The 26,307-nt window shown below is 32.8% G+C and overlaps 4 non-coding genes across 4 annotated transcripts; all 4 read left to right on the top strand.

Annotated features, from left to right (window-relative positions):
* The first annotated feature begins 5,647 nt into the window (after positions 1-5,647).
* On the top strand, positions 5,648-5,720 carry TRNAK-CUU (transfer RNA lysine (anticodon CUU)). Its single transcript has one exon. It is a non-coding gene; the product is annotated as a tRNA-Lys (tRNA).
* A 3,949-nt stretch (positions 5,721-9,669) lies between these two features.
* Positions 9,670-9,742, top strand: TRNAK-CUU (transfer RNA lysine (anticodon CUU)). The gene has a single exon. It is a non-coding gene; the product is annotated as a tRNA-Lys (tRNA).
* A 3,954-nt stretch (positions 9,743-13,696) lies between these two features.
* On the top strand, positions 13,697-13,769 carry TRNAK-CUU (transfer RNA lysine (anticodon CUU)). The gene has a single exon. It is a non-coding gene; the product is annotated as a tRNA-Lys (tRNA).
* Positions 13,770-19,515: 5,746 nt separating this feature from the next.
* Positions 19,516-19,588, top strand: TRNAK-CUU (transfer RNA lysine (anticodon CUU)). Its single transcript has one exon. It is a non-coding gene; the product is annotated as a tRNA-Lys (tRNA).
* The last annotated feature ends 6,719 nt before the right edge of the window (positions 19,589-26,307 follow it).

Raw genomic sequence — 26,307 nt, 5'->3', positions numbered from 1 at the left:
CGTTGTTTATGATGACTAACATGTTGAGATGTTTTGTTGAGATAATGTTGAACCATTATTATGAATTGTTATATGATGAATGATAATATTAATATTGTTGTCCGCTGCGAAGTTTTAATAAAATAAATAATATGTTTTATGTTGTGATGCGATAATTGTTATGTTGTAAGAAATGTACACTCTTCTACATGTTGTACTCTAATAATCTATTTAAATATGTCGTTTGGGTAGAAGGGTGTTACACCTATTCCAAGTGAAACATGTATGGATCAAATGGAGGTTAGAAGATAAACCAAGTATGTTCAGTTTTAGAAGGGAAATCGGATTTGAGATAGCTCGTCAGCGGTTCAGTGTTAGTAAGAGACCATTATGGAATGATGAGTTACCTAAAGATCAATTATAAGAGTTTGTGTTGGAGGCAGATAGCGCACATTATATAGTAATGGAAGCTCCAGTGGGTTTTTGGTTGTATGAGAACTGGTTGAGGATAAGAGCAATTAAGTTGGATTTAAGGACGTCTAGTAGAATGGTTTTGTAATTGGAACTGGGAGAATTACCATGGGAAGACAAGTGAACACCGAGTGCGGAAGTAATGTGGATGTTGCAATACAACTGTTGTAATGGGGCATATTTTAGATAAAGGCACAATGGGACCATTAAGATTCATTAAGACAAAGTTATGGGCGTGTAGTTGATGATTGTTCACATCGAGGATTTCTAGAGTATGTAGTGTGTAACACCCGAGGCCGGAGAGGCCGAAGAGTGGTTACATGTAACATCCGTGGGTGATGGAGTGGTTGTCGATGCATTACAATGAGACACTCCTAGCAGCTTCTAAGAGAAAAACCGAATTCACATTGGAATGAGAGGGATCCTGAGGGTATGCAGGTATGAGACTACACGGTTGAAAGAAGGCTTGTAAGGATTAATTGGTACTACCTATATCAACAAGATGCATCTTCTTTTCGGTATCCTAACCAATAAGAACTCCATAGTTAAGCGTGCTTGACTTGGAGTAGTATTGGGATGGGTGACCTTCTGGGAAGTTTCCTGGAAAGCGTGCGAGTGAGGACAAAACGTGTTGAAAAGACCCGTGTTGATTTGTGGGGTTAGTTGATAATCCTGAAAGCAGTCTGGGGTGTTACATAGTGGAATAGAGGAAGTTAAACCTTGGTGTTAAGAGAAGTGTGTGATAGCAGTATTATGGTCACAAGTAAGTGTAATGGATTCCTTGTCTTGAGATGGATGTAAAGTAACATACATTTTTTTTGAGCAGTGAGTCTTGTATTCTAAGAAGTTTAGTTGATGATTTATCTTCTTGAGAAGTATTTGGTTGGTTGGTTAGTCGCGGAGTATAAACGTTCACACCGTGTTGGAGCTAAGGATGTCCTAAATGTCATAAGTGTACCGTTGTGGATGTACAAATTGAAGATGGAGTTACAAGTCCCCACAAGTCAGATTAGTAGTTTTGAAATTGGGATTTCTGAAGGTGTAGTGCATAGTGTGTCATCTGAGGAGATACCATGGAAGTCAGACGTGTGGGAAAACCAACTTGGTAGACCATACTCAGTTTAAGTGAGTATGGGAAGTACCACTATTATGATTATGAATAACTATAAGGAACAAATTTGGAAGAGATCTACTAAGTGGTGATCTAGAAGAGATTAGCTAGGTATGTGGTATAGATATTGATAAGGTGTGAAGTGGTTGGTCATGGTATGAAATTGATTGATTCATTGGGATTCATAGCCTTAGATGTAGACTCCCTGAGAGTGGTAATGGATGTGTACGATGATACTTTACTGTATTGGAGGGATTCATGAGTTATACTTCCAAGGAGGAACGAGAATCAGTTATTCCTACGGTTAAACATGTAACTCGGATGGTATGTTAGTAAGAGCATGAGCTAAGATTATGGAAGATGGGACAAAATGATTGAGGTGGATGATTTTGGATACAAAGTGAAATGTTATCTCTAGATGTGGTATGGAATATTTTGTGTGACTCTATGAGGTGTATGGATACTCATAGTTACGTTCTAGATTGCTTAAGTTCCTTAGAAGTGGTGTTTTGTTGATGATTTAAAGTTCCTTGATGGTGTTACATTGTCTTGGTCGAGATCATGTGTCGGGAGAAATGTTGAATGAATCAAAACCCTATGAGAGGATTTGATATGGAATATAGTAACCAGGACCGGATATTGTCAAACTAATTTGGTTTAGCTACATCGAACCTATGATGAATTTGGATGTTTTATGTTTTATGGTTGTAACAATGTAACTCCTGGATACCTATCTTTTGAAGAGTGTTGGTTTTATTCTACACTTTTGTGAGTCACCAAGGAAGTTATTCTACTAATAGAAGTTGGTAAGGTTCTAGTACCATTTTGGACAGTAGGCACTCTAAGGGTAAGTGTGTTTCTTTGAAGATTGTTAGCTAAACAATAGTGCCTAGGAACCCCAAGTGTTCCACTGTTGGAGTCAGAGTAGCATAATTGAAGGTGATGGATGAAAGAGCTCAATCAAGTCTATGGGGATCATGGAGATGGTAACTCGTAAGAATGGAGGTAAGGATGAGAGTAAGACGATCTCGTGCTAATGGTTCTATCTCATTGGAGTAGTACGGGAAAAGTGAATTAGTAGGAGTAGAGGCTTGTAGCATGCATTATCAGATCAAGTGAAGTTGATGAGATTACCGGTAGATGGATTACAAGTTTGTCACATTTGTTAAAGGAATAATAAGGGAAGAGTAGTCAATATTGTGTGGTTAAGGAATCAATAAATTTTCTTATGAAGAATTAATGAGTATTGATTAACCAAGTCAAGATAAGATGTTATAATTATGTTTTGTGTAACTTAGTACAAGGAAGGGAAGTCATGGTTTCCGGGAAGAAAGTGACCCACTGATGTTGAGTGGTATATAAGAGGAATTAAGTGAGAGCAAGTTTAAATGTTAATCCAATATTAGAATGAGATTGTGATGGAAATAAAGAAGTTTCAAGAGTTCATGAAAGAAGAAAATTTGTCAACAAAGATAAGTAGAAGAATAAGTATGTCAGAGACTTGGAATTGAAGAGAGGTCAAGCGTTGGTCTAAGATGTTGGTTCAAAATTTGTTTGTTCGTTGAGTGAAGGAAATTCGGGGGCGAATTTCAATTTAAGGGGGGGAGAATGTAATATCCCATATTCCCTTAAATGCTCAATTAGTTGTCAGTTGAGATCAATTGAATTCCTATGTAAATTATCTATTATCATTTGTAACAATTGGAGCTCCTATGTGCTCTAAATATTGTCAATTGGGACCAATAGAGTAACCGGTGAACTCTGAAGAGATTGATTATTAATAAAGAGATAGACCAATATTAATAATTACAAGAGAGGACATTTTTGGTAACATTAATAATTGGTCAATTGGTGTTGGAGGATGAAATATCAATTGGGATATTTGTTATTACTTAATATTATACATTATATATTATATGGTACGTGTGGTGGAAAAGGAAAAAGAAGAAGTGGATAAGAAGAGGGGTGGTAGGTAAGAGGAAAGAAGATATATCAGAAAGAAGAAAAGAAAGGAAAGAAAAGAAAGAAAGAGAAGAAAAGAAGAGAAAGAAAGAGGAAAAGAGAAAGAGGAAGAAGAGGAGAAGAAGAGGAAGGAAGAAGATGGAAATGTTCATCATCTTCATCATCTCATCTTCATCATCAACAACTTCATCATCTTCTTCTACTAGGTGAGTTCTTAGATAGTTTTAGCATTTGGGGGAAAATAATCTATATTGTGGGGTTAGGGTTTGTGTAAATTGGGATAAAGTTGTTGTGTGCATACTCCCTACCCATGATAGTGTTGAAAAATCATGTTATGTTGAAATAGTAGGTAAAAATGGTATATGGAAAGGAAAATAAAAGAGTAGTTATTTAAGGAAAGAGGTTACTGAGAGAATTAATTTGAAATTGGAATTTTTCCTCTTTTTACAGTGTTAACCGGTTAACGGTATGAGGTAACCGGTTAACGCCTTACCACTAGGCTAGAGAGGTTGTTGTTGAATGCTTATGCAATGAATAAATATTAATCTAAATCTTGATTAAGATAGATTGATGAATTAATTGAGTATTATACCTCCGTTTTGGACACGGCCGGATGCGTTAGAAAGATAACGTAAAGGGCTATTATTATTGTTCCATGTTATAAAATATTATGTGATTTATAAATGCCATGAATTTTATCATGATGAAAATTACATATTGTTGTTATGTGGAAGGTGAAATAACATGATTAAAAACCTTACAAAGATGAGTGAGGGAACCTAGAAGAATAATTTGATTAATAGCTTAGAAAGATAATCTAGGTTATGGAACATGTGAGATACATGTATGAGAATACGGTATTCATTCGTACGACGCTTATGTGAGGTCGTGGACAAATTGTTGCCATGATTGAGAATGAGACGCATTGTATGGAACATGCCATATTATTATTTGTGTATTATGGTGAATGAAGTCACCTATGATTGATGAATTTGTTATGGTTCGTGGAACCAATGATTATGGAACCGATCATGTATTCAGAATGTATGTTTTTCTGTGGTGGTACACATCTCTTGTGGTATGCTTAGATGAGTAAGCATTGGGATGTGGGACCAATGATTCGAGCCTCAAATGGGTTTGAGCCCCAACCATGGCGGACATGGGGGAAAGGTGGACACCAAAGTGGGATAAGGCCCATACGGTGAAAGAGACTCAAAGTGGGTAAAGTCCCATACGAGTGATGGTTCTCAATAGTGGGTTTAAGTCCCATAGGGGGAACGGATATCCACCGCGAAAGTCGAATCATACGAGCATGCATGAACCGAGGCTGGCTTAGACGTAAGTCCGATCGGGAATTGATGTTTCGTGATCTGAATAATGATCGTGGTTGAGTTATGAGAACTCAGATGCATGTTGCCATACAATTGCAAGTTAGTTCCCCATCGTTCAAGTCTTCGTTCCCTTGTTGACTTGAGTTGGATATGAGTTGAATATCGATTAGAATACCCTGTAGAGCCGAGTGGACCCATAGGATAGGAGAACTCACTGAGATTATTATCTCATCCCATCATTGTTGTTATTATTCAGGTATTCTTTACAGGTTGGATCTAAGAGAAACTGTTATGGATGTTTCAAGGGTTGCTGTTCATTATGATCTTCCGCTGTGGAGTTATGTGCAATGAAGATATTGTACATAGTTCTTAGATTTTTATTGTTTAGGCATTATTGTATGACATGTTCCATTGATGTTTTAGTTTGGACATGTATATATATTGATGCCATTAGGCACTTATGTTGTGACAGTACCAAAATTTAACACTTGTATGATATTATTCTAGATATATATTATACGGGTTGTTACATTGAGAGTCGGAATTTTGAATTTTCATATTAATACGTGTATTTTAACATATGAATTGTACACACAAAATTTTATTAACTAATTTCTATTTAAGGAAATGTTCAACACATTTCTAATTAAAATTATAACCGCATGTTATTTAAATCTTTCGAAATTTGAAAAATAAAAAGATGAGCATTCAAATTAGAAATAATACAATTAGTAATAATAATAAATACTAGAATTATATTTCAAATATTAGTCTTTCAAGCCGAGCTCGTATTGCCCGTCTAGCTCAGTTGGTAGAGCGCAAGGCTCTTAACCTTGTGGTCGTGGGTTCGAGCCCCACGGTGGGCGTTAGTACATTATATACAATACATTTTAAAAACAAAATAGCAAATAACTCACATAAAATTTACTATATTTAATTTAAAATAAATAATTGTTTAAAAAATGAAAATTTTCTTGTTTGCTACCATAAATGTTTTCATGCATTAATAACTTCAATTATATATTTTTATGTATGAATATGAGAAAAGGTATTCTCGTGAAATTTAATACAATATTTTTCTCCAAAGAAAAAAATTAATAATTCAAAGAAAACTTACGATGTTTTTAAAGTAAATAATTGATTAGACAATAATCGTCGTCATGCTTGGAAGAATAAATCATCTCTTGAATGAAATATTTCCAATGATGTTTATCGCTGGATATTTTTTTGTCTTTCGTGGACCATTATCGCCGAGTAATGGTGGGTGTTATTGATCAATCGAAGAATTCATGTTTTTCGTTATTTCTGAAGATCGGAAGATGCTGGGTGAGGGTGCACATTCAAACACTCTGACGATTAAATCAATTTAAATTGTAACTATGAGGGTTAACTTTAAAAAGTATGTACTCATTTGTAGTATTAATTTATAGTGATGTTTTAGATATTTAAGACCCTAAGCATTATGATAATTATTCTTACCACACGGTGCATATGTTAGATGATATTTAAGAGTGGGATGTGGAGGTCTCCATCATCGTGTTAGTTGTGACCAAGCACACCTCTCGAACTGACCAATATAAAGATTCTTTAGTACTAGAATTTTCTTCAATTAAAATTATTCTTGTGGAGCTTATGTTTATGGGTCTAATCGTTCATGTGATCAAAAGTTTCTTGGAGGCGTTACCAACGACTATTTGATTTGATGACAAGGGTGACCTCCCGTTGTACTCAACACTCTTGAATTTTATTCCAGTTACAAATCCATCAACTGTCTCATAGGATTATTTAATTAATTCAACGGTCTTGTTAGATGGATAACTTTTAGTTATCTAATGATGCTTACCATTCTAAGGTTTGAATATGATTCTACCAGTAACTTGTCAAGATAGGATCGACAGAGTTGCGATGTAGTTTATTTCAATTTTTTTAGGCTTGACAAGTCTTTCGTGGTCATGATTACATTTATGATCTTATAACGAATCATGCTATGGAACTTAAGTTAGGGTCATATGAAAAATTTATTGAAGCCTATATGGATGAGATATTAAATACCTTGGTGTCACCATCGGATAACTTTTTTTGCATGAGTTACATGTTTTGATTCTTCAGTATTGCATAAAGACAATTTCTTGGGTATAAGGTACTTTTCAAAGCCCGATCTGATGAAGGTACGGAATTTTATTCGAGTATCCCTCCAGTGTATTTATCTACTATGACTTACAAAGATCATTGTGATCTCTCATGATATAGTTAGAAAAAAATTCTTAAGATAAAATTCCGTAAAGGTTATATCATAAAAAACTATGAAACTTAAACTTTGAAACTTTGAGTGTAATATCCCATATTCCCTTAAATGCTCAATTAGTTGTCAGTTGAGATCAATTGAATTCCTATGTAAATTATCTATTATCATTTGTAACAATTGGAGCTCCTATGTGCTCTAAATATTGTCAATTGGGACCAATAGAGTAACCGGTGAACTCTGAAGAGATTGATTATTAATAAAGAGACAGACCAATATTAATAATTACAAGAGAGGACATTTTTGGTAACATTAATAATTGGTCAATTGGTGTTGGATGGAGGATGAAATATCAATTGGGATATTTTGTTATTACTTAATATTATACATTATATATTATATGGTACGTGTGGTGGAAAAGGAAAAAGAAGAAGTGGATAAGAAGAGGGGTGGTAGGTAAGAGGAAAGAAGATATATCAGAAAGAAGAAAAGAAAGGAAAGAAGAAAGAAAAAGAAAGAGAGAGAAAAAGAAGAGAAAGAAAGAGGAAAAGAGAAAGAGGAAGAAGAGGAGAAGAGAAGGAAGAAGATGGAAATGTTCATCATCTTCATCATCTCATCTTCATCATCAACAACTTCATCATCTTCTTCTACTAGGTGAGTTCTTAGATAGTTTTAGCATTTGGGGGAAAATAATCTATATTGTGGGGTTAGGGTTTGTGTAAATTGGGATAAAGTTGTTGTGTGCATACTCCCTACCCATGATAGTGTTGAAAAATCATGTTATGTTGAAATAGTAGGTAAAAATGGTATATGGAAAGGAAAATAAAAGAGTAGTTATTTAAGGAAAGAAGTTACTGAGAGAATTAATTTGAAATTGGAATGTTTCCTCTTTTTACAGTGTTAACCGGTTAACGGTATGAGGTAACCGGTTAACGCCTTACCACTAGGCTAGAGAGGTTGTTGTTGAATGCTTATGCAATGAATAAATATTAATCTAAATCTTGATTAAGATAGATTGATGAATTAATTGAGTATTATACCTCCGTTTTGGACACGGCCGGATGCGTTAGAAAGATAACGTAAAGGGCTATTATTATTGTTCCATGTTATAAAATATTATGTGATTTATAAATGCCATGAATTTTATCATGATGAAAATTACATATTGTTGTTATGTGGAAGGTGAAATAACATGATTAAAAACCTTACAAAGATGAGTGAGGGAACCTAGAAGAATAATTTGATTAATAGCTTAGAAAGATAATCTAGGTTATGGAACATGTGAGATACATGTATGAGAATACGGTATTCATTCGTACGACGCTTATGTGAGGTCGTGGACAAATTGTTGCCATGATTGAGAATGAGACGCATTGTATGGAACATGCCATATTATTATTTGTGTATTATGGTGAATGAAGTCACCTATGATTGATGAATTTGTTATGGTTCGTGGAACCAATGATTATGGAACCGATCATGTATTCAGAATGTATGTTTTTCTGTGGTGGTACACATCTCTTGTGGTATGCTTAGATGAGTAAGCATTGGGATGTGGGACCAATGATTCGAGCCTCAAATGGGTTTGAGCCCCAACCATGGCGGACATGGGGGAAAGGTGGACACCAAAGTGGGATAAGGCCCATACGGTGAAAGAGACTCAAAGTGGGTAAAGTCCCATACGAGTGATGGTTCTCAATAGTGGGTTTAAGTCCCATAGGGGGACCGGATATCCACCGCGAAAGTCGAATCATACGAGCATGCATGAACCGAGGCTGGCTTAGACGTAAGTCCGATCGGGAATTGATGTTTCGTGATCTGAATAATGATCGTGGTTGAGTTATGAGAACTCAGATGCATGTTGCCATACAATTGCAAGTTAGTTCCCCATCGTTCAAGTCTTCGTTCCCTTGTTGACTTGAGTTGGATATGAGTTGAATATCGATTAGAATACCCTGTAGAGCCGAGTGGACCCATAGGATAGGAGAACTCACTGAGATTATTATCTCATCCCATCATTGTTGTTATTATTCAGGTATTCTTTACAGGTTGGATCTAAGAGAAACTGTTATGGATGTTTCAAGGGTTGCTGTTCATTATGATCTTCCGCTGTGGAGTTATGTGCAATGAAGATATTGTACATAGTTCTTAGATTTTTATTGTTTAGGCATTATTGTATGACATGTTCCATTGATGTTTTAGTTTGGACATGTATATATATGATGCCATTAGGCACTTATGTTGTGACAGTACCAAAATTTAACACTTGTATGATATTATTCTAGATATATATTATACGGGTTGTTACATTGAGAGTCGGAATTTTGAATTTTCATATTAATACGTGTATTTTAACATATGAATTGTACACACAAAATTTTATTAACTAATTTCTATTTAAGGAAATGTTCAACACATTTCTAATTAAAATTATAACCGCATGTTATTTAAATCTTTCGAAATTTGAAAAATAAAAAGATGAGCATTCAAATTAGAAATAATACAATTAGTAATAATAATAAATTACTAGAATTATAATTTCAAATATTAGTCTTTCAAGCCGAGCTCGTATTGCCCGTCTAGCTCAGTTGGTAGAGCGCAAGGCTCTTAACCTTGTGGTCGTGGGTTTGAGCCCCACGGTGGGCGTTAGTACATTATATACAATACATTTTAAAAACAAAATAGCAAATAACTCACATAAAATTTACTATATTTCATTTAAAATAAATAATTGTTTAAAAAATGAAAATTTTCTTGTTTGCTACCATAAATGTTTTCATGCATTAATAACTTCAATTATATATTTTTATGTATGAATATGAGAAAAGGTATTCTCGTGAAATTTAATACAATATTTTTCTCCAAAGAAAAAAATTAATAATTCAAAGAAAACTTACGATGTTTTTAAAGTAAATAATTGATTAGACAATAATCGTCGTCATGCTTGGAAGAATAAATCATCTCTTGAATGAAATATTTCCAATGATGTTTATCGCTGGATATTTTTTTGTCTTTCGTGGACCATTATCGCCGAGTAATGGTGGGTGTTATTGATCAATCGAAGAATTCATGTTTTTCGTTATTTCTGAAGATCGGAAGATGCTGGGTGAGGGTGCACATTCAAACACTCTGACGATTAAATCAATTTAAATTGTAAGTATGAGGGTTAACTTTAAAAAGTATGTAGTCATTTGTAGTATTAATTTTATAGTGATGTTTTAGATATTTAAGACCCTAAGCATTATGATAATTATTCTTACCACACGGTGCATATGTTAGATGATATTTAAGAGTGGGATGTGGAGGTCTCCATCATCGTGTTAGTTGTAACCAAGCACAACTCTCGAACTGACCAATATAAAGATTCTTTAGTACTAGAATTTTCTTCAATTAAAACTATTCTTGTGGAGCTTATGTTTATGGGTCTAATCGTTCATGTGATCAAAAGTTTCTTGGAGACGTTACTAACGACTATTTGATTTGATGACAAGGGTGACCTCCCGTTGTACTCAACACTCTTGAATTTTATTCCAGTTACAAATCCATCAACTGTCTCATAGGATTATTTAATTAATTCAACGGTCTTGTTAGATGGATAACTTTTAGTTATCTAATGATGCTTAACATTCTAAGGTTTGAATATGATTCTACCAGTAACTTGTCAAGATAGGATCGACAGAGTTGCGATGTAGTTTATTTCAATTTTTTTAGGCTTGACAAGTCTTTCGTGGTCATGATTACATTTATGATCTTATAACGAATCATGCTATGGAACTTAAGTTAGGGTCATATGAAAAATTTATTGAAGCCTATATGGATGAGATATTAAATACCTTGGTGTCACCATCGGATAACTTTTTTTGCATGAGTTACATGTTTTGATTCTTCAGTATTGCATAAAGACAATTTCTTGGGTATAAGGTACTTTTCAAAGCCCGATCTGATGAAGGTACGGAATTTTATTCGAGTATCCCTCCAGTGTATTTATCTACTATGACTTACAAAGATCATTGTGATCTCTCATGATATAGTTAGAAAAAAAATTCTTAAGATAAAATTCCGTAAAGGTTATATCATAAAAACCATATGAAACTTAAACTTTGAAACTTTGAGTGTAATATCCCATATTCCCTTAAATGCTCAATTAGTTGTCAGTTGAGATCAATTGAATTCCTATGTAAATTATCTATTATCATTTGTAACAATTGGAGCTCCTATGTGCTCTAAATATTGTCAATTGGGACCAATAGAGTAACCGGTGAACTCTGAAGAGATTGATTATTAATAAAGAGACAGACCAATATTAATAATTACAAGAGAGGACATTTTTGGTAACATTAATAATTGGTCAATTGGTGTTGGAGGATGAAATATCAATTGGGATATTTTGTTATTACTTAATATTATACATTATATATATTATATGGTACGTGTGGTGGAAAAGGAAAAAGAAGAAGTGGATAAGAAGAGGGGTGGTAGGTAAGAGGAAAGAAGATATATCAGAAAGAAGAAAAGAAAGAAAAGAAAAGAAGAAAGAGAAGAAAGAAAGAAGAGAAAGAAAGAGGAAAAGAGAAAGAGGAAGAAGAGGAGAAGAAGAGGAAGGAAGAAGATGGAAATGTTCATCATCTTCATCATCTCATCTTCATCATCAACAACTTCATCATCTTCTTCTACTAGGTGAGTTCTTAGATATTTTTAGCATTTGGGGGAAAATAATCTATATTGTGGGGTTAGGGTTTGTGTAAATTGGGATAAAGTTGTTGTGTGCATACTCCCTACCCATGATAGTGTTGAAAAATCATGTTATGTTGAAATAGTAGGTAAAAATGGTATATGGAAAGGAAAATAAAAGAGTAGTTATTTAAGGAAAGAAGTTACTGAGAGAATTAATTTGAAATTGGAATTTTTCCTCTTTTTACAGTGTTAACCGGTTAACGGTATGAGGTAACCGGTTAACGCCTTACCACTAGGCTAGAGAGGTTGTTGTTGAATGCTTATGCAATGAATAAATATTAATCTAAATCTTGATTAAGATAGATTGATGAATTAATTGAGTATTATACCTCCGTTTTGGACACGACGCCGGATGCGTTAGAAAGATAACGTAAAGGGCTATTATTATTGTTCCATGTTATAAAATATTATGTGATTTATAAATGCCATGAATTTTATCATGATGAAAATTACATATTGTTGTTATGTGGAAGGTGAAATAACATGATTAAAAACCTTACAAAGATGAGTGAGGGAACCTAGAAGAATAATTTGATTAATAGCTTAGAAAGATAATCTAGGTTATGGAACATGTGAGATACATGTATGAGAATACGGTATTCATTCGTACGACGCTTATGTGAGGTCGTGGACAAATTGTTGCCATGATTGAGAATGAGACGCATTGTATGGAACATGCCATATTATTATTTGTGTATTATGGTGAATGAAGTCACCTATGATTGATGAATTTGTTATGGTTCGTGGAACCAATGATTATGGAACCGATCATGTATTCAGAATGTATGTTTTTCTGTGGTGGTACACATCTCTTGTGGTATGCTTAGATGAGTAAGCATTGGGATGTGGGACCAATGATTCGAGCCTCAAATGGGTTTGAGCCCCAACCATGGCGGACATGGGGGAAAGGTGGACACCAAAGTGGGATAAGGCCCATACGGTGAAAGAGACTCAAAGTGGGTAAAGTCCCATACGAGTGATGGTTCTCAATAGTGGGTTTAAGTCCCATAGGGGGACCGGATATCCACCGCGAAAGTCGAATCATACGAGCATGCATGAACCGAGGCTGGCTTAGACGTAAGTCCGATCGGGAATTGATGTTTCGTGATCTGAATAATGATCGTGGTTGAGTTATGAGAACTCAGATGCATGTTGCCATACAATTGCAAGTTAGTTCCCCATCGTTCAAGTCTTCGTTCCCTTGTTGACTTGAGTTGGATATGAGTTGAATATCGATTAGAATACCCTGTAGAGCCGAGTGGACCCATAGGATAGGAGAACTCACTGAGATTATTATCTCATCCCATCATTGTTGTTATTTTTTCAGGTATTCTTTACAGGTTGGATCTAAGAGAAACTGTTATGGATGTTTCAAGGGTTGCTGTTCATTATGATCTTCCGCTGTGGAGTTATGTGCAATGAATATATTGTACATAGTTCTTACATTTTTATTGTTTAGGCATTATTGTATGACATGTTCCATTGATGTTTTAGTTTGGACATGTATATATATTGATGCCATTAGGCACTTATGTTGTGACAGTACCAAAATTTAACACTTGTATGATATTATTCTAGATATATATTATACGGGTTGTTACATTGAGAGTCGGAATTTTGAATTTTCATATTAATACGTGTATTTTAACATATGAATTGTACACACAAAATTTTATTAACTAATTTCTATTTAAGGAAATGTTCAACACATTTCTAATTAAAATTATAACCGCATGTTATTTAAATCTTTCGAAATTTGAAAAATAAAAAGATGAGCATTCAAATTAGAAATAATACAATTAGTAATAATAATAAATTACTAGAATTATAATTTCAAATATTAGTCTTTCAAGCCGAGCTCGTATTGCCCGTCTAGCTCAGTTGGTAGAGCGCAAGGCTCTTATCCTTGTGGTCGTGGGTTCGAGCCCCACGGTGGGCGTTAGTACATTATATACAATACATTTTAAAAACAAAATAGCAAATAACTCACATAAAATTTACTATATTTCATTTAAAATAAATAATTGTTTAAAAAATTAAAATTTTCTTGTTTGCTACCATAAATGTTTTCATGCATTAATAACTTCAATTATATATTTTTATGTATGAATATGAGAAAAGGTATTCTCGTGAAATTAATAACAATATTTTTCTCCAAAGAAAAAAATTAATAATTCAAAGAAAACTTACGATGTTTTTAAAGTAAATAATTGATTAGACAATAATCGTCGTCATGCTTGGAAGAATAAATCATCTCTTGAATGAAATATTTCCAATGATGTTTATCGCTGGATATTTTTTTGTCTTTCGTGGACCATTATCGCCGAGTAATGGTGGGTGTTATTGATCAATCGAAGAATTCATGTTTTTCGTTATTTCTGAAGATCGAAAGATGCTGGGTGAGGGTGCACATTCAAACACTCTGACGATTAAATCAATTTAAATTGTAAGTATGAGGGTTAACTTTAAAAAGTATGTACTCATTTGTAGTATTAATTTTATAGTGATGTTTTAGATATTTAAGACCCTAAGCATTATGATAATTATTCTTACCACACGGTGCATATGTTAGATGATATTTAAGAGTGGGATGTGGAGGTCTCCATCATCGTGTTAGTTGTGACCAAGCACAACTCTCGAACTGACCAATATAAAGATTCTTTAGTACTAGAATTTTCTTCAATTAAAACTATTCTTGTGGAGCTTATGTTTATGGGTCTAATCGTTCATGTGATCAAAAGTTTCTTGGAGGCGTTACCAACGACTATTTGATTTGATGACAAGGGTGACCTCCCGTTGTACTCAACACTCTTGAATTTTATTCCAGTTACAAATCCATCAACTGTCTCATAGGATTATTTAATTAATTCAACGGTCTTGTTAGATGGATAACTTTTAGTTATCTAATGATGCTTAACATTCTAAGGTTTGAATATGATTCTACCAGTAACTTGTCAAGATAGGATCGACAGAGTTGCGATGTAGTTTATTTCAATTTTTTTAGGCTTGACAAGTCTTTCGTGGTCATGATTACATTTATGATCTTATAACGAATCATGCTATGGAACTTAAGTTAGGGTCATATGAAAAATTTATTGAAGCCTATATGGATGAGATATTAAATACCTTGGTGTCACCATCGGATAACTTTTTTTGCATGAGTTACATGTTTTGATTCTTCAGTATTGCATAAAGACAATTTCTTGGGTATAAGGTACTTTTCAAAGCCCGATCTGATGAAGGTACGGAATTTTATTCGAGTATCCCTCCAGTGTATTTATCTACTATGACTTACAAAGATCATTGTGATCTCTCATGATATAGTTAGAAAAAAAATTCTTAAGATAAAATTCCGTAAAGGTTATATCATGAAAACTATATGAAACTTAAACTTTGAAACTTTGAGTGTAATATCCCATATTCCCTTAAATGCTCAATTAGTTGTCAGTTGAGATCAATTGAATTCCTATGTAAATTATCTATTATCATTTGTAACAATTGGAGCTCCTATGTGCTCTAAATATTGTCAATTGGGACCAATAGAGTAACCGGTGAACTCTGAAGAGATTGATTATTAATAAAGAGACAGACCAATATTAATAATTACAAGAGAGGACATTTTTGGTAACATTAATATTGGTCAATTGGTGTTGGAGGATGAAATATCAATTGGGATATTTTGTTATTACTTAATATTATACATTATATATATTATATGGTACGTGTGGTGGAAAAGGAAAAAGAAGAAGTGGATAAGAAGAGGGGTGGTAGGTAAGAGGAAAGAAGATATATCAGAAAGAAGAAAAGAAAGGAAAGAAAAGAAAGAAAGAGAAGAAAAGAAGAGAAAGAAAGAGGAAAAGAGAAAGAGGAAGAAGAGGAGAAGAAGAGGAAGGAAGAAGATGGAAATGTTCATCATCTTCATCATCTCATCTTCATCATCAACAACTTCATCATCTTCTTCTACTAGGTGAGTTCTTAGATATTTTTAGCATTTGGGGGAAAATAATCTATATTGTGGGGTTAGGGTTTGTGTAAATTGGGATAAAGTTGTTGTGTGCATACTCCCTACCCATGATAGTGTTGAAAAATCATGTTATGTTGAAATAGTAGGTAAAAATGGTATATGGAAAGGAAAATAAAAGAGTAGTTATTTAAGGAAAGAAGTTACTGAGAGAATTAATTTGAAATTGGAATTTTTCCTCTTTTTACAGTGTTAACCGGTTAACGGTATGAGGTAACCGGTTAACGCCTTACCACTAGGCTAGAGAGGTTGTTGTTGAATGCTTATGCAATGAATAAATATTAATCTAAATCTTGATTAAGATAGATTGATGAATTAATTGAGTATTATACCTCCGTTTTGGACACGGCCGGATGCGTTAGAAAGATAACGTAAAGGGCTATTATTATTGTTCCATGTTATAAAATATTATGTGATTTATAAATGCCATGAATTTTATCATGATGAAAATTACATATTGTTGTTATGTGGAAGGTGAAATAACATGATTAAAAACCTTACAAAGATGAGTGAGGGAACCTAGAAGAATAATTTGATTAATAGCTTAGAAAGATAATCTAGGTTATGGAACATGTGAGATACATGTATGAGAATACGGTATTCATTCGTACGACGCTTATGTGAGGTCGTGGACAAATTGTTGCCATGATTGAGAATGAGACGCATTGTATGGAACATGCCATATTATTATTTGTGTATTATGGTGAATGAAGTCACCTATGATTGATGAATTTGTTATGGTTCGTGGAACCAATGATTATGGAACCGATCATGTATTCAGAATGTATGTTTTTCTGTGGTGGTACACATCTCTTGTGGTATGCTTAGATGAGTAAGCATTGGGATGTGGGACCAATGATTCGAGCCTCAAATGGGTTTGAGCCCCAACCATGGCGGACATGGGGGAAAGGTGGACACCAAAGTGGGATAAGGCCCATACGGTGAAAGAGACTCAAAGTGGGTAAAGTCCCATACGAGTGATGGTTCTCAATAGTGGGTTTAAGTCCCATAGGGGGACCGGATATCCACCGCGAAAGTCGAATCATACGAGCATGCATGAACCGAGGCTGGCTTAGACGTAAGTCCGATCGGGAATTGATGTTTCGTGATCTGAATAATGGTCGTGGTTGAGTTATGAGAACTCAGATGCATGTTGCCATACAATTGCAAGTTAGTTCCCCATCGTTCAAGTCTTCGTTCCCTTGTTGACTTGAGTTGGATATGAGTTGAATATCGATTAGAATACCCTGTAGAGCCGAGTGGACCCATAGGATAGGAGAACTCACTGAGATTATTATCTCATCCCATCATTGTTGTTATTTTTCAGGTATTCTTTACAGGTTGGATCTAAGAGAAACTGTTATGGATGTTTCAAGGGTTGCTGTTCATTATGATCTTCCGCTGTGGAGTTATGTGCAATGAAGATATTGTACATAGTTCTTAGATTTTTATTGTTTAGGCATTATTGTATGACATGTTCCATTGATGTTTTAGTTTGGACATGTATATATATATTGATGCCATTAAGCACTTATGTTGTGACAGTACCAAAATTTAACACTTGTATGATATTATTCTAGATATATATTATACGGGTTGTTACATTGAGAGTCGGAATTTTGAATTTTCATATTAATACGTGTATTTTAACATATGAATTGTACACACAAAATTTTATTAACTAATTTCTATTTAAGGAAATGTTCAACACATTTCTAATTAAAATTATAACCGCATGTTATTTAAATCTTTCGAAATTTGAAAAATAAAAAGATGAGCATTCAAATTAGAAATAATACAATTAGTAATAATAATAAATTACTAGAATTATAATTTCAAATATTAGTCTTTCAAGCTGAGCTCGTATTGCCCGTCTAGCTCAGTTGGTAGAGCGCAAGGCTCTTAACCTTGTGGTCGTGGGTTTGAGCCCCAGGGTGGGCGTTAGTACATTATATACAATACATTTTAAAAACAAAATAGCAAATAACTCACATAAAATTTACTATATTTCATTTAAAATAATAATTGTTTAAAAAATGAAAATTTCTTGTTTGCTACCATAAATGTTTTCATGCATTAATAACTTCAATTATATATTTTTATGTATGAATATGAGAAAAGGTATTCTCGTGAAATTTAATACAATATTTTTCTCCAAAGAAAAAAATTAATAATTCAAAGAAAACTTACGATGTTTTTAAAGTAAATAATTGATTAGACAATAATCGTCGTCATGCTTGCAAGAATAAATGATCTCTTGAATGAAATATTTCCAATGATGTTTATCGCTGGATATTTTTTTGTCTTTCGTGGACCATTATCGCCGAGTAATGGTGGGTGTTATTGATCAATCGAAGAATTCATGTTTTTCGTTATTTCTGAAGATCGGAAGATGCTGGGTGAGGGTGCACATTCAAACACTCTGACGATTAAATCAATTTAAATTGTAAGTATGAGGGTTAACTTTAAAAGTATGTACTCATTTGTAGTATTAATTTTATAGTGATGTTTTAGATATTTAAGACCCTAAGCATTATGATAATTATTCTTACCACACGGTGCATATGTTAGATGATATTTAAGAGTGGGATGTGGAGGTCTCCATCATCGTGTTAGTTGTGACCAAGCACAACTCTCGAACTGACCAATATAAAGATTCTTTAGTACTAGAATTTTCTTCAATTAAAACTATTCTTGTGGAGCTTATGTTTATGGGTCTAATCGTTCATGTAATCAAAAGTTTCTTGGAGGCGTTACCAACGACTATTTGATTTGATGACAAGGGTGACCTCCCGTTGTACTCAACACTCTTAAATTTTATTCCAGTTACAAATCCATCAAATGTCTCATAGGATCATTTAATTAATTCAGCGGTCTTGTTAGATGCATAACTTTTAGTTATCTAATGATGCTTAACATTCTAAGGTTTGAATATGATTCTACCATTCACTTGTCAAGATAGGATCGACAGAGTTGCGATGTAGTTTATTTCAATTTTTTTAGGCTTGACAAGTCTTTCGTGGTCATGATTACATTTATGATCTTATAACGACTCATGCTATGAAACTTAAGTAAGGGTCATATGAAAAATTTATTGAAGCCTATATGGATGACATATTAAATACTTTGGTGTCACCATCGGATAACTTTTTTTGCATGAGTTACATGTTTTGATTCTTCAGTATTGCATAAAGACAATTTCTTGGGTATAAGGTACTTTTCAAAGCCCGATCTGATGAAGGTACGGAATTTTATTCGGGTATCCCTCCAGTGTATTTATCTACTATGACTTACAAAGATCATTGTGATCTCTCATGATATAGTTAGAAAAAAAAATTCTTAAGATAAAATTCCGTAAAGGTTATATCATAAAAACTATATGAAACTTAAACTTTGAAACTTTGAGAGTCGGAATTTTGAATTTTCATATTAATACGTGTATTTTAACATATGAATTGTACACACAAAATTGTATTAACTAATATCTATTTAAGGAAATGTTCAACACATTTCTAATTAAAATTATAACCGCATGTTATTTAAATCTTTCGAAATTTGAAAAAAAAAAGATGAGCATTCAAATTAGAAATAATACAATTAGTAATAATAATAAATTACTAGAATTATAATTTCAAATATTAGTCTTTCAAGCCGAGCCAATATTGCCCGTCTAGCTCAGTTGGTAGAGCGCAAGGCTCTTAACCTTGTGGTCGTGGGTTCGAGCCCCATGGTGGGCGTTAGTACTATATACCATACATTTTAAAACCAAAATAGCAAATAACTCACATAAAATTTACTATATTTCATTTAAAATAAATAATTGTTTAAAAAATGGAAATTTTCTTGTTTGCTACCATAAATGTTTTCATACATTAATAACTTCAATTATATATTTTTATGCATGAATATGAGAAAAGGTATTCTCGTGAAATTTAATACAATATTTTTCTCCAAAGAAAAAAATTAATAATTCAAAGAAAACTTACGATGTTTTTAAAGTAAATAATTGATTAGACAATAATCGTCGTCATGCTTGCAAGAATAAATGATCTCTTGAATGAAATATTTCCAATGATGTTTATCGCTGGATTTTTTTTGTCTTTCATGGACCATTATCGCCGAGTAATGGTGGGTGTGATTGATCAATCGAAGAATTCATGTTTTTCGTTATTTCTGAAGATCGGAAGATGCTGGGTGAGGGTGCACATTCAAACACTCTGACGATTAAATCAATTTAAATTGTAAGTATGAGGGTTAACTTTAAAAAGTATGTACTCATTTGTAGTATTAATTTTATAGTGATGTTTTGGATATTTAAACCCTAAGCATTATGATAATTATTCTTACCACACGGTACATATGTTAGATGATATTTAAGAGTGGGATGTGGAGGTCTCCATCATCGTGTTAGTTGTGACCAAGCACAACTCTCGAACTGACCAATATAAAGATTCTTTAGTACTAGAACTTTCTTCAATTAAAACTATTCTTGTGGAGCTTATGTTTATGGGTCTAATCGTTCACGTGATCAAAAGTTTCTTGGAGGCGTTACCAACGACTATAAGATTTGATGACAAGGGTGACCTCCCGTTGTACTCAACACTCTTGAATTTTATTCCAGTTACAAATCCATCAACTTTCTCATAGGATCATTTAATTAATTCAACGGTCTTGTTAGATGGATAACTTTTAGTTATCTAATGATGCTTAACATTCTAAGGTTTGAATATGATTCTACCAGTAACTTGTCAAGATAGGATCGACAGAGTTGCGATGTAGTTTATTTCAATTTTTTTAGGCTTGACAAGTCTTTCGTGGTCATAATTACATTTATGATCTTATAACGACTCATGCTATGAAACTTAAGTAAGGGTCATATGAAAAATTTATTGAAGCCTATATGGATGAGATATTAAATACCTTGGTGTCACCATCGGATAACTTTTTTTGCATGAGTTACATGTTTTGATTCTTCAGTATTGCATAAAGACAATTTCTTGGGTATAAGGTACTTTTCAAAGCCCGATCTGATGAAGGTACGGAATTTTATTCGAGTATCCCGCCAGTGTATTTATCTACTATGACTTACAAAAATCATTGTGATCTCTCATGATATAGTTAGAAAAAAAAATTCTTAAGATAAAATTCCGTAAAGGTTATATCATAAAAACTATATGAAACTTAAACTTGAAAACTTGAGAGTCGGAATTTTGAATTTTCATATTATTACGTGTATTTCAACATATGAATTGTACACACAAAATTTTATTAACTAATTTCTATTTAAGGAAATGTTCAACACATTTCTAATTAAAATTATAATAGCATGCTATTTAAATCTTTCGAAATTTGAAAAATAAAAAGATGAGCATTCAAATTAGAAACAATACAATTAGTAATAATATTAAATTACTAGAATTACATTTTCAAATATTAGTCTTTCACGCCAAGCCTTTATTGCTCTTCTAGCTCAATTGTTAGAGCTTAACCTTGTGGTCGTGGGTTCGAGCCCCACAGTGGGCGTTAGTACATTATATACAATACATTTTAAAACCAAAATAGCAAATAACTCACATAAAATTTACTATATTTCATTTAAAATAAATAATTGTTTAAAAAATGGAAATTTTCTTGTATGCTACCATAAATGTTTTCATGCATTAATAACTTCAATTATATATTTTTATGCATGAATATGAGAAAAGGTATTCTCGTGAAATTTAATACAATATTTTTCTCCAAAGAAAAAAATTAATAATTCAAAGAAAACTTACGATGTTTTTAAAGTAAATAATTGATTAGACAATAATCGTCGTCATGCTTGCAAGAATAAATGATCTCTTGAATGAAATATTTCCAATGATGTTTATCGCTGGATTTTTTTTGTCTTTCATGGACCATTATCGCTGAGTAATGGTGGGTGTGTTTGATCAATCGAAGAATTCATGTTTTTCGTTATTTCTGAAGATCGGAAGATGCTGGGTGAGGGTGCACATTCAAACACTCTGACGATTAAATCAATTTAAATTGTAACTATGAGGGTTAACTTTAAAAAGTATGTACTCATTTGTAGTATTAATTTTATAGTGATGTTTTACATATTTAAGACCCTAAGCATTATGATAATTATTCTTACCACACGGTACATATGTTACATGATATTTAAGAGTGGGATATGGAGGTCTCCATCATCGTGTTAGTTGTGACCAAGCACAACTCTCGAATTGACCAATATAAAGATTCTTTAGTACTAGAACTTTCCTCAATTAAAACTATTCTTGTGGAGCTTATGTTTATGGGTCTAATCGTTCATGTGATCAAAAGTTTCTTGGAGGCGTCACCAACGACTATTTGATTTGATGACAAGGGTGACGTCCCGTTGTACTCAACACTCTTGAATTTTATTCCAGTTACAAATCCATCAACTGTCTCATAGGATCATTTAATTAATTCAGCGGTCTTGTTAGATGGATAACTTTTAGTTATCTAATGATGCTTAACATTCTAAGGTTTGAATATGATTCTACCAGTAACTTGTCAAGATAGGATCGACAGAGTTGCGATGTAGTTTATTTCAATTTTTTTAGGCTTGACAAGTCTTTCGTGGTCATAATTACATTTATGATCTTATAACGACTCATGCTATGAAACTTAAGTAAGGGTCATATGAAAAATTTATTGAAGCCTATATGGATGAGATATTAAATACCTTGGTGTCACTATCGGATAACTTTTTTTGCATGAGTTACATGTTTTGATTCTTCAGTATTGCATAAAGACAGTTTCTTGGGTATAAGGTACTTTTCAAAGCCCGATCTGATGAAGGTACGGAATTTTATTCGAGTATCCCGCCAGTGTATTTATCTACTATGACTTACAAAAATCATTGTGATCTCTCATGATATAGTTAGAAAAAAAAATTCTTAAGATAAAATTTTGTAAAGGTTATATCATAAAAACTATATGAAACTTAAACTTTGAAACTTGAGAGTCGGAATTTTGAATTTTCATATTAATACGTGTCTTTCAACATATGAATTGTACACACAAAATTTTATTAACTAATTTCTATTTAAGGAAATGTTCAACACATTTCTAATTAAAATTATAACCGCATGTTATTTAAATCTTTCGAAATTTGAAAAATAAAAAGATGAGCATTCAAATTAGAAATAATACAATTAGTAATAATAATAAATTACTAGAATTATAATTTCAAATATTAGTCTTTCAAGCCGAGCCCGTATTGCCCGTCTAGCTCAGTTGGTAGAGCGCAAGGCTCTTAACCTTGTGGTCGTGGGTTCGAGCCCAACAGTGGGCGTTAGTACATTATATACAATACATTTTAAAACCAAAATAGCAAATAACTCACATAAGATTTACTATATTTCATTTAAAATAAATAATTGTTTAAAAAATGGAAATTTTCTTGTATACTACCATAAATGTTTTCATGCATTAATAACTTCAATTACATATTTTTATGCATGAATATGAGAAAAGGTATTCTCGTGAAATTTAATACAATATTTTTCTCCAAAGAAAAAAATTAATAAATCAAAGAAAACTTACGATGTTTTTAAAGTAAATAATTGATTAGACAATAATCGTCGTCATGCTTGCAAGAATAAATGATCTCTTGAATGAAATATTTCCAATGATGTTTATCGCTGGATTTTTTTTTGTCTTTCATGGACCATTATCGCCGAGTAATGGTGGGTGTGTTTGATCAATCGAAGAATTCATGTTTTTCGTTATTTCTGAAGATCGGAAGATGCTGGGTGAGGGTGCACATTCAAACACTCTGACGATTAAATCAATTTAAATTGTAACTATGAGGGTTAACTTTAAAAAGTATGTACTCATTTGTAGTATTAATTTTATAGTGATGTTTTACATATTTAAGACCCTAAGCATTATGATAATTATTCTTACCACACGGTACATATGTTAGATGATATTTAAGAGTGGGATATGGAGGTCTCCATCATCGTGTTAGTTGTGACCAAGCACAACTCTCGAACTGACCAATATAAAGATTCTTTAGTACTAGAACTTTCCTCAATTAAAACTATTCTTGTGGAGCTTATGTTTATGGGTCTAATCGTTCATGTGATCAAAAGTTTCTTGGAGGCGTCACCAACGACTATTTGATTTGATGACAAGGGTGACGTCCCGTTGTACTCAACACTCTTGAATTTTATTCCAGTTACAAATCCATCAACTGTCTCATAGGATCATTTAATTAATTCAGCGGTCTTGTTAGATGGATAACTTTTAGTTATCTAATGATGCTTAACATTCTAAGGTTTGAATATGATTCTACCAGTAACTTGTCAAGATAGGATCGACAGAGTTGCGATGTAGTTTATTTCAATTTTTTTAGGCTTGACAAGTCTTTCGTGGTCATAATTACATTTATGATCTTATAACGACTCATGCTATGAAACTTAAGTAAGGGTCATATGAAAAATTTATTGAAGCCTATATGGATGAGATATTAAATACCTTGGTGTCACCATCGGATAACTTTTTTTGCATGAGTTACATGTTTTGATTCTTCAGTATTGCATAAAGACAATTTCTTGGGTATAAGGTACTTTTCAAAGCCCGATCTGATGAAGGTACGGAATTTTATTCGAGTATCCCGCCAGTGTATTTATCTACTATGACTTACAAAAATCATTGTGATCTCACATGATATAGTTAGAAAAAAAAATTCTTAAGATAAAATTCCGTAAAGGTTATATCATAAAAACTATATGAAACTTAAACTTTGAAACTTGAGAGTCGGAATTTTGAATTTCCATATTAATACGTGTATTTCAACATATGAATTGTACACACAAAATTTTATTAACTAATTTCTATTTAAGTAAATGTTCAACACATTTCTAATTAAAATTATAACCGCATGTTATTTAAATCTTTCGAAATTTGAAAAATAAAAAAGATGAGCATTCAAATTAGAAATAATACAATTAGTAATAATAATAAATTACTAGAATTATAATTTCAAATATTAGTCTTTCAAGCCAAGTCTGTATTGCCCGTCTAGGTCAGTTGGTAGAGCGGACTGCTTTTAACCTTGTTGTCGTGGGTTCGAGCTCCACGGTGAGCGTTAGTACACTATATACAATACATTTTAAAAACAAAATAGCAAATAACTCACATAAAATTTACTATATTTCATTTAAAATAAGTAATTGTTTAAAAAATGGAAATTTTCTTGTTTGCTACCATAAATGTTTTCATGCATTAATAACTTAAATTACATATTTTTATGTATGAAGATGAGAAATGGTATTCTCGTGAAATTTAATACAATATTTTTCTCCAAAGAAAAAAATTAATAATTCAAAGAAAACTTATGATGTTTTTAAAGTAAATAATTGATTAGACAATAATCGTCGTCATGCTTGCAAACATAAATGATCTTTTGAATGAAATATTTCCAATGATGTTTATCGTTGGATTTTTTTTTGTCTTTCATGGACCATTTTCGCCGAGTAATGGTGGGTGTGATTGATCAATCGAAGAATTCATGTTTTTCGTTATTTCTGAAGATCGGAAGATGCTGGGTGAGGGTGCACATTTAAACACTCTGACGATTAAATCAATTTAAATTGTAAGTATGGGGGTTAGCTTTAAAAAGTATGTACTCATTTGTAGTATTCATTTTATAGTGATGTTTTACATATTTAAGACCCTATAGCATTATGATAATTATTCTTACCACACGGTACATATGTTAGATGATATTTAAGAGTGAGATGTGGAGGTCTCCATCATCGTGTTAGTTGTGACCCAGCACAGCTCTCGAACTGACCAATATAAAGATTCTTTAGTATTAGAACTTTCTTCAATTAAAACTATTCTTGTGGAGCTTATGTTTTGGGTCTAATCGTTCATGTGATCAAAAGTTTCTTGGAGGCGTTACCAACGACTATTTGATTTGATGACAAGGGTGACGTCCCGTTGTACTCAACACTCTTGAATTTTATTTCAGTTACAAATCAATCAAATGTCTCATAGGATCATTTAATTAATTCAGCGGTCTTGTTAGATCGATAACTTTTAGTTATCTAATGATGCTTAACATTCTAAGGTTTGAATATGATTCTACCAGTAACTTGTCAAGATAGGATCGACAGAGTTGCAATGTAGTTTATTTCAACTTTTTTAGGCTTGACAAGTCTAATGTGGTCATTATTACATTTATGATCTTATAGCGACTCATGCTATGAAACTTAAGTAAGGGTCATATGAAAAATTTATTGAAGCCTATATGGATGAGATATTAAATACCTTGGTGTCACCATCGGATAATTTTTTTTGCATGAGTTACATGTTTTGATTCTTCAGTATTGCATAAAGACAATTTCTTGGGTATAAGGTACTTTTCAAAGCCCGATCTGATGAAGGTATGGAATTTTATTCGAGTATCCCTCCAGTG

The sequence above is a fragment of the Lathyrus oleraceus genome, chromosome 5 (genome assembly GCF_024323335.1).
Source record: "Lathyrus oleraceus cultivar Zhongwan6 chromosome 5, CAAS_Psat_ZW6_1.0, whole genome shotgun sequence".
NCBI classification, from domain to species: domain Eukaryota; kingdom Viridiplantae; phylum Streptophyta; class Magnoliopsida; order Fabales; family Fabaceae; genus Lathyrus; species Lathyrus oleraceus.
This window is presented reverse-complemented; position numbering and strand designations above follow the sequence as displayed.